This window comes from Equus caballus, chromosome 11 (assembly GCF_041296265.1).
Source record: "Equus caballus isolate H_3958 breed thoroughbred chromosome 11, TB-T2T, whole genome shotgun sequence".
Taxonomy (NCBI): Eukaryota; Metazoa; Chordata; class Mammalia; order Perissodactyla; family Equidae; genus Equus; species Equus caballus.
Genome location: NC_091694.1, coordinates 58,464,171 through 58,474,400, shown reverse-complemented (window position 1 = coordinate 58,474,400; position 10,230 = coordinate 58,464,171).

Here is a 10,230-nt window from a genome sequence, read left to right as displayed (position 1 = left end):
GATCGATTTTTGTATGTTAAAGCAACTTTCCATTCCTCAGACAAATCCCACTTGGTCATGGTGTATAAGCTTTGTTATATGTTGCTGGATTCAGTTGTGGGTTGAGAATTGTTGCATCTGTATTCATAAGAAATATTGGTCTGTAGTTTTCTTTTCTTGTTATGTCTTTCTCTGGTTTTGGTATCAGGATAAATACTGGCCTCATAGAATGATGTGGGATGTGTTCTCTCCCCCTTCTTGTGAAACTCCTTCACAACTGTTTGTAAGGATTGGTATTAGTTCTTCTTTAAATGTTTTGTAAAATGTACCAGTGAGCGGGCCAGCCTGGTGGCATAATAGTTAAGTTCGTGCACTCTGCTTCAGCAGCCTGGGGTTCATAGGTTTGGATCCCTACCTAGTTCTGCTCATCAAGCCTGCTGTGCTGCATCCCACATAAAATAGAGGAAGTTTGGCACAGATGTTAGCCCAGCAACAATCTTCCTCAAGCAAAAAGAGGAGGATTGGCAACAGATCTTAGCTCAGGGCCAATCTTCCTTACCAAAAAACAAAAAACCACCAGTGAAGCCATCTGGGCCTGGACTTTTCTTTGTGGAAAGTATTTTGATTACTAACTCAATCTCTTGACTTGTTATAGATTTATTCACGTTTTTATTTCTTCTTGAGTCAGTTTTGGTACTTTGCATTTTTCAAGGAATTTGTTTATTTCATGTAGGTTATCTTATTTGTTGGCATTCAGTTGTTCATAGTAGTCCTGTATACTCCTTATTTTTGTATAGTTGGGAGCAATGTCTCTTTTTCATTCCTGATTTTGGTAAATTTGTCTTCTCTCTCTCCTTCCTTTTTTTTTTTTTTTTTTTTGCTCAGTCAAGCTAGAGGTTTGTCAATTTTACTGATCTTTTCCAAAAGACAGATTTTGGTTTTGTTGATTTTCTCTCTTGTTTTGCCTTTCCTTATTTCATTTATTTTCCACTCTAGTCTTTATTCTTTCCTTCCTTCTGCCGACATTAGGTTTAGTTTGCTCTTGTTTTTCTAGTTTCTTGAGGTGAAAAGTTTGGTTATGGATTTGAGCTGTTTTTTTTCTTTTTCATATAGGTGTTCACAATGAAAAATTTCCTTGTAAGCACTGCTTTCACTGTATCCCATATATTTTGGTATCTTGTGATTTGTTTTCTCAAAACACTTTTTAATTTCTTTTACGATTTCTTTTTTGACCTTTTGATTATTTATCAGTGTGTCATTTAATTTCCAAATATTTGTGAATTTCCCAATATCCGTTTATTATTGATTTCTAATTTAATTCCATTTTGGTTGTACATATTTTGTTTTGTTTCAATCACTTAAAATTTATTGAAATTTGTTTTATGACCTACCATATGGTCTATTTTGGAGAATGTCACACACACTGGAGAAAAAATGTGTATTCTGCTGTTTTGAGTAGGGTGTTCTACAAATGCCCATTAGGTTTAGTTGGTTTATAGTATTGTTCAAGTCTTCTGTTTCCATGATGATCCTCTGACTAGTTGTCTAGTTGTTCTATCCATTATGGAAAATGGAATACTGAAGTCTCCAACTATTATTGTTGAATTGTCTGTTTCGCCCTTCAATTCTGACAATTTTTGCTTTATGTATTCTGGGCTCTGTTATTAGGTGCATATATATTTGTAATGGATTGACCTTTTATTATTATAAAATATTCTTATTTGTCTCTAATAACAATTTGTTTATTAAAGTCTATTTTTTTCTGATATTAGTATAGCCACTCCAGTTCTCTTTTAGTTACTCTTTGTGTGGTATATCTTTTTCCATCATTTTACTTTCAACTTATTTGTGTTTTTGAATCTAAAATGTGTCTCTTGTAGACAGCATATATAGGCATAACTTGGAGATATTGTAGGTTCCGTTCCAGACCACCACAATAAAACAAATATGACAATAAAGCAAGTCACACAAATTTTCGGTTTCCCAGTGCATATAAAAGAGATGTTTACACTATACTGTAGTCTATAGTAAGTATGTAATAGCATGATGTCTAAAAAAATAATGCACATATCTTAATTAAAAAATACTATATTGCTGAAAAATACTAACCATCATCCTAGCCTTCAGCGAGCTGTAATCTTTTTGCTGGTGGAAGATCTTGCCTTGATATTGATGGCTGCTGACTGATCAGGGTGGTGGCTGCTGAAGGCTGGGCGCTGGCTGTGTAAATTTCCTAAAATAGACAAGAATGAAGTTTGCCACATTGATTGACTTCTCCTTTCATGAATGATTTCTCTGTAGCATGTGATGCTGTTTGATAGCATTTCACCCACAGTAGAACTTCTTTCAAAATTGAGTCAGTCCTCTCAAACCCTGCCCCTGCTTCATCAACGAAGTTTATGTCATATTCTAAATCCTTTGTTGTCATCTCAACTATCTTCACGACATCTTCACCAGGAGTAGATGCCATCTCAGGAAACCACTTTCTTTGCTCATCCATAAGAAGCAGCTTCTCATCCATTATAGTTTTATTGTGAGATCGCAGCAATCCAGTCACATCTTCAGGCTCCACTTCTAATTCTAGTTCTCTTGCTGTTTCCACCACATCTGCAGTTACTTCCTCCTCTGAAGGCTTGAACCCTCAAAGTCATCCACGAGGGGTTGAGTCAACTTCTTCCAAATTCCTGTTAATGTTGATATTTTGACCTCTTCCCATGAATCACAAATGTTCTTAATGGCATTTAGAACGGTGAATCCTTTCCAGAAGGTTTTGGATTTATTTGCCCAGATCCATCAGAGGAATTACTCTCTATGGCAGCTATAGCCTTACGAAATGTATTTCTTAAGTAATAAGACTTGAAAGTTGAAATTACTCCTTGATCCATGGGCTGCAGAGTGGATGTTTTGTTAGCAGCACGAAAATAACATCCATCTCATCGTGCGTCTCCATCAGAGCTCTTGGGTGACCAGGTGCATTGTCAACGAGCAGTAATATTTTGAAAGGAATCATTTTTTTCTGAGCAGTAGCTCTCAGCAGTGTGCTTCAAATATTCAGTAAACTAAGTTGTAAATGGACATGCTATCATCCAAGCTTTGTTGTTCCATTCAGAGAGTACAGGCAGAGTAGATTTAGCATAATTCTTAAGGACCCTAGAATTTTCCGGATGGTAAATGAGCATTGACTTCAATTTAAAGTCACCAGCTGCATGAACCCCTAACAAGAGAGTCAGCCTGTCTTTTGAAGCTTTGAAGCCAGGCATTGACTTCTCTCTACCTATGAAAGTCCTGGATGGCATCTTCTTCCAATAAAAAGCTGCTTTGTCTACACTGAAAATCTGTTGTTCAGTGTAGCCACCTTCATGGTTTATCTCAGCCAGATCTTCTGGAGAGCTGGCTGCAGCTTCTACATCAGCACTTGCTGCTCCTCCTGGCACTTTGTGTTATGGAGATGGTTTCTTCCTTAAACCTCACAAACCAACCTCTGCTGGCTTCAGACTTCTCTTCTGCAGCTTCCTCCCCTCTCTCAGCCTTCACAGAGTTGAAGAGAGTTAGGGCCTTGCTCTGGCTCAGGCTTTGGCTTAAGGGACTGTCGTGGCTGGTTTGATCTTCTATCCAGACAACTAAAACTTTCTTCATTTTAGCAATAAGGCTGTTTTGCTTTCTTATCATTCGTGTGTTCATTGGAGTAGCACTTTTAATTTCCCTTAAGAACTTTTCTTTTGCATTCGCAACTTAGCTAACTGGTGCAAATGGCCTAGCTTTCAGCCTGTCTTGGCTTTTGACATGCCTTCCTCTTGAAGCTTAATTACTTTTAGCTTTTGATTTTAAATGACAGACATGAGATTCTTCCTTTCACTTGAACACTTAGAGGCCATTGTAGGGTTATTAACTGACCTGATTTCAAGGCCATCGTTGTGTCTCAGGGCATAGGGAAATCTGGGGAGAGAGAGAGGGACAGGCGGATGGCTGGTGGTGGATCAGTCAGAATACACACAACATGTATCAATTAAGTTCGTCACCACGTGGGCACAGTTTGTGGTGCCCCAAAACAATTGCAACAGTAGCCTCAAAGGTCACTGATCACAGATCACCATAACAAACATAATAATAATGAGAAAGTTTGAAATATTATGAGAATTACCAAAATGTGACACAGAGATATAAAGTGAGCAAATGCTATTGGAAAAATAGAGCCAATAGACTTGCTCAATGTAGGGTTGCCACAAACCTTTAATTTGTAAAAAACACAATATCTGGGATATGCAGTAAAGCAAAGCACAATAAAATGAAGTATGCCGGTGTTTAGGTCTAGTTTTTTTAATCCATTCTACAAATATCTGCCTTTTAATTAGAATGTTTGATCCACTTACATTTAATGGGACACTGATAAGGTAGGATTTACACCTATCATTTAGCTATGTGTTTGCTATATGTCTTATGTCTTTTTTGTTCTTCTGTTCCTCCATTACTGCCTTCTTTTTGTTAAATATTTTCTAGTGTACCATTTTAATTCCCTTATCAATTCTTTTATTAGGTTTCTAGAGTATATAATAGTATACAAAAGCTTTGCTCTTATATAGCTCCATTCCTCCCTCCTTTTTGCTGTTAGTGGCATACAAATTATATCTTTATACATTGTGTGCCCATCAACACAGGTTTATAATTATTCTGGTATGTTGCCTTTTATATTTACATTTATACTTTTATATTTACCTATGTAGTTACCTTTTCTGGTGTACTTTATTTCTTCATGAAGATTTGACTTACTGACTAGTGTCCTTCCATTCAGCCTGAATAATTCTCTTCAGCATTTATTGTAAGTCTGCTAGTGACAATTTTGTTTACCTACTGTCTTAATTTCTCCTTCATTTTCAAAGAATAGTTTTACTGGATGTAGAATTTTTGGTTAACAGTCTTTTTCTTTCAGCACTTTGAATATGTTATTCACTGCCTGCTGGTCTCCATGATTTCTGATGAGAAATCAGATGTTAATATTATTGAGAATTCCTTGCACATGATGAGTCCTCTTTCTCTTGCTGCTTCCCAGATTCTCTCTTTGACTTTGGATTTGACAATTTGACTATGCTATATCTAAATGTATATCTCTTTGCTTTTACCCCCAATGGAGTTCATTGAGCTTCTTAGATGTGCAGATTAATTATTTTCATCAAATTTGTGAAGTTTTCCGTCATGCTTTCTTTTTTTTTCCGCTTTTCCTTCCCAAAGTCCCCTGGTACATAGTTGTATATTTTAGTTGTGGGTCCTTCTAGTTGTGGCATGTGGGACACCACCTCAGCGTGGCCTAATGAGTGGTGCCATGTCCATACCCAGGATCCAAACCGGTGAAACCCTGGGCCACCAAAGTGGAGTGTGCAAACTTAACCACTTGGCCATGGGGCTGGCTCCTCCACCATTATTTCTTCAAGTCTTTTTTCTTTTCCTTTCTCTCTTTCTTCTCTTTCTGGGACTCTCATTTTGCATATGACAGTACCCTTGATGGTGTCCCACAGGTCTCTGAGACTCTGTTCATTTTTCTTCAGTCTTTTATTTTCCTGTTCTTCCAACTGGATAATTGCAATTGACCTTTCTTCAGTTCACTGATTCTTACTTCTACCAGTTCAAATCTGATGTTGAGCCCCTCTACTAAATTTTTCATTTCAGTATTGTACTTTTCAACTCCAGAATTTCTATTTGGTTTTTTTAATTTCTATTTCTTTATTCAGATTCTCTATTTGGTGAAACATCATTCTCATATTTTCCTTTAATTCTTTAGACATAAATCTCTTTAGTTCTTTGAACATGTTCATGATAGCTGATTTAAATTATTTGTCTAGTAAATCCAACATCTGGACTCCCTCAGAGACAGTTTCTATTGACTGTTTTATTCCTATGTATAGACCATATTTTCCTGTTTATATGTAGGTCTCATAATTTTTTGTTGAAAACTGGACATTGAAATTACAGTCTGAAAATCAGATTCTTTCTCCTCCCCAGGGTATGTAGTTTCTGTTGTTTATTGTTGTTGTTGCTGTTTGATTAGTGAACTTCCTAGACTAATTCTGTAATGTCCATATTCTTTGTCATGTGTGACAATTGAAGTCTCTGCTCAGTTAGTTTAATGGTCAGCTAATGATTGGACAGAGCTTTCCTTAAATGTCTTGAACCCATGAGTCTCCCAGTCTTTGCAGAAGGGTTCAGTGTGTGTGCTAGGGCAGGCTTTCAATGCTCTGGCAGACAGTTTAAAACTCTGCCTTAGCCTTCACTTCCTGCCTACACAGAGCCTCAAAGTCAGCCAAAAGTGAGAGATTATGGTATTTTCAGGTCTTTGCACATGTATGTGGCCTTCCATATTCCAAGGAATATGTCAAAGTTTTCAAAGTCCCTCATGGACATCTCATTTTCTGGTTTTTCTTTTTAAGTTTTTGGTCAGCCTCTTGTTAGCCTCAACTGGTATTGCCACTTCAGGCAGCTGTGCTCTTAACCCCCCACCCCCATCTGCATATAGATACACATTTCTCCACCTTCCCACTGCCAGTTCCTCAATAAAGTTTTACCATAATTTTTTATGAAGTCAGTATTCAATTTTACATCAGAATTTCTCAGTAAGGGCAACATTGGCATTTTAGTTGGACAACGCTTCATTGTAAAAGACATTTAACATCCCTGGTCCCTGACAACAAAGTGCCAGTAGTGGCCACACAAAAGTAGGGAACAAAAACATCTGCACATATTTCTAAGCACCCTCTTGAGCTTAGGGGTCAGCATCGATTTGGTTAAGAACCTCCAAGTCACAATATTGTGACTGTATAATTATGTTTACACTGAGACACTATGTACTATTACTGCATTTTCTTTCTCATTCAACTTTCTTTTTTTCCTAGAGTCCTAGAGTTACTAATTGCCGCCTTTATTTGCTTAGTTTCCAAGTACCTATCACTAATTATTTGCTAGGTTCTTGAGGTGTATTTAAGGTTTCTTTTGATAACGTCAAACATACCAGGTAACATAGCTTCTTTCTACTCTTACTTAGGGACATCCCTTCTATCTTGCTCCAATCTTAATTGATTATCCAGAAATGCTGCAGGGCAGTCATTCCGGGGCTTCCCTTCATCCTGGTAATTTTGCTCAAATAATGTAAATTGGCAAATCTAAGTTACCTCTGATCCCCGATGAAGTGGGGGATCAGGAAGAAGTTCACAATAAATTACAGAATAAAAAAGTTATATTTTCTCTGATTGAGGGCAGAAAGAATAAATACATAATAAATAGAATGAGTACTTTTTAACGTGCTTCTATATTTGTCATATTATTTGATTTTTATTTTAACCTTCACTCACAATGCACATTTGGGGAAACTGAGGTGCACTGCCTGGCACCCATTTTCCTTCTGAAATAATACATTGAGCAACCGTATTAATTAAGTGTTCATTACTTTGTGAATACTGTTCAAGAGCCCTAGGAAAGACAGTACACAAGAAATAAAAGACAAAGTCTTTTAGTCCAAGAACTTGAAATCCACCAGTGTTGGGAGATGCAGCGTGTGTGCAAATGGGCAGGAGTCTGGTCTGACTTGTAGCCTCCTCCTGTGTCCATCTCTGGGTTGCAGACCTACAGCTGGAGACTTGGTGAGACCTACCTGACAGTTCACTGACCAGAAGCTGAGGAGCCTCCTGAGACTGCATTCATTCTAAGGAAAAATGGAGCCAGTTCCAGAACGAGTGATAAAGTCTTAGACATCAGAGGAAAGTAGAAATTCCAAGAATACTAAGATACCCTCTGCGGACTCCCAGAAATGTTTGAGGGATTTGTGAGTAACTAGGTCAGGGGAAAATAAGAACCAATGAAATATAGGCTGTTATTCCTCATGTGCCCCCATCCTTACGTACAAGCCTGTGAGGCCTAGGACGCTCAGGTTATAAGTTGAAAATCCCCTCTGACAGTCATAGACAGTCAAGGACAATGTGCATTGTCCTCCTTTCCTGTTCGGTTTACAGAACTCCAAGAATATTTAGATGACAACATATTTGGAGCAGCTGGGCCTCTTTCTCTGCCCCACAGAGGAAACCATGTTTGGTTTAAGCTTGGTATGATAATTCCACTTCCCCATGCTCATGATCAGTTTAGAGTAGCATGTGATCCAGACTTTGCCCCATGAAAACAATAAGGAGACTAGCTCCCTTCTGCTGTAGTATGATTGCATAAGCAAATGATACTTGCAGCTCTGGCAGTATTTTTGTGACCATGAGGCAATAAGCCTAAGGTGAAAGATGGCAGAGCCAAAAGACAGAGACAGTCTGGGTCTTTGATGACATTTCTGAGTGCTGCACCTACTCTAGTACCATCTGGATGCCACCTGGATTCTGCTCTGGCAGCTGAGGCATGATGGAAAGGAGTGGGAGATGGGAGGATGGGTGTCAGTCATCTGGAAGGGGTCTACAGAGGCTCAATTGGTTCACAAAATGTGCCCTTCCACTTTCACCAATTACAGATCCACTCAGATTTCTAGGGCTCTATGCCTAATTTATTCAAATGCTCCCATTACTGCAATAGTTGTCAAGGAATCCTACAGGTGGTCACACGGCAGATGGTTCCTCCTGCCCTTTTTTTACCCTGACCCCTGTGAGGTAGGTATTGTCATTGCATCTTTTGCATAAGAAATTGTGGCTTAGAGAGATTAACTTGTCTAAGGTCAACCTCAGAGCTGGGAATCAAACCTGGGTTCTCTGCTGCTGAGACCTGGGCTCTGTTCACTGTAGCTCAGTTGCATTCAAGACTAAACCTCATGATTCACTCCAGACTCCACCCTTTCTCCTTGTGTTTCCTCAACAATAATTGCCTGTTGCCATTACTGCCACCCCCATGGACCCTGTCTGTGAGTTCAGTTCAAATCCCAGTGTGAGTTCCAAACTAGGGGTTGATGGAGTCATGATAACTCAATTAGTTTCACGTAAATGTGGTGGAGAGGGGAGGGCGGTTGTGTGGGTGAAAGAGCACTGTGCTAGGTGGGGGTTGGGAGAGGATGGAGAGGAGGGAGGCTCTGCTGGTGGGTGTCCATCTATGTAGTAACAGGAGTTTGTGTCAAGAGCTATGGGGACATGGGTGGTGGAGGAGGTGATATCAGAACTCAGATAGCTAGGGCATGGAATTCGTTTGCTCACCACTATTTTAACATGAAATCAAGTATTTTCATTGTAGAAGTAACAAAACCACATGGAAAATAGAGGGAAAATCCTCTATAATAATCTCACCCAGCCAGGACTTCTACTGTGAGTGTTTTTGGAGAATTTGTTGCTGCCTGCTGGAGGCTGAGGGGTTTTGTTGTTGTTATCACAGCTATGTTGATTTATAATTCATTTACCATGCAACCCACTTATTAAAGTGTATAATTCAATATTTTTTAGTATATTCACAGAGCTGTGCAACCATCACCATATTTAAAATATTTTCAGCACCCCAAAAAGAAATCCTCTACTCTTCAGCAGTCACCTCCATGTTTTATTTTTAGCTTAATCTTATTTTACAAGCATCTTTTCCTGTTGCCTGACAATCTTCTTAACTACCTTGTCTGATGACTGCTAGAAGGATTTTGGGTGGAGGAATGGCAGGGCCAGGCATGTTCTAGAATGATGGTGTTGGTGAGGACTATAGAAACTTGATGGAGCAGTGAGTGAGGACCCAGAGAAGATATGAGGGAGGCGTGATGGGAGCAGGCTGTGAAGGGGGACCCACCTGGGGCATGACTTCTGGGTGGAGAGAAATCAAGCTCTGGAAGCAGAAGCCGAGGCACTACTGATTTGTATGTCGGGAAGGGTGGAGGAGGAGCGTGTCAGCACACTTCCTGGGGGGAAGGGGGGTGGGTGGTAAAGTCAGTGACTGAGTCCCAGATGGAGGAGAGGGCACAGGTTTAGGGCAGAATTGAAGATGAGCTTGATTTTGGACTTGCTGGATTTGGGGGCCCCAGGCTCTCCTGGCATAGTCCAACACCGGCAGCGGGATGCTCAGGTCTGGCACTCATGAGGCACTTAGGGCTGCAGGGGGGAGGTTTGGGAGTTAAGGGTGTAAGGGCCACGTGTGAGGCCTTGGGGGCCAGAACTTAGCCAGAGTGGGCGTGAAGGATAAAGAGAGGGCCTGAGGAACACTGGCATTTCAGGAAGGTGGACGAGGAAGTGAAGAACGTGGAGCACGTCACAGGTAGGAGAAGGCAGAGCTGGCGCCGCCTGGGCAGTGGCCGAGAGGGCAGATGAGCGGGGG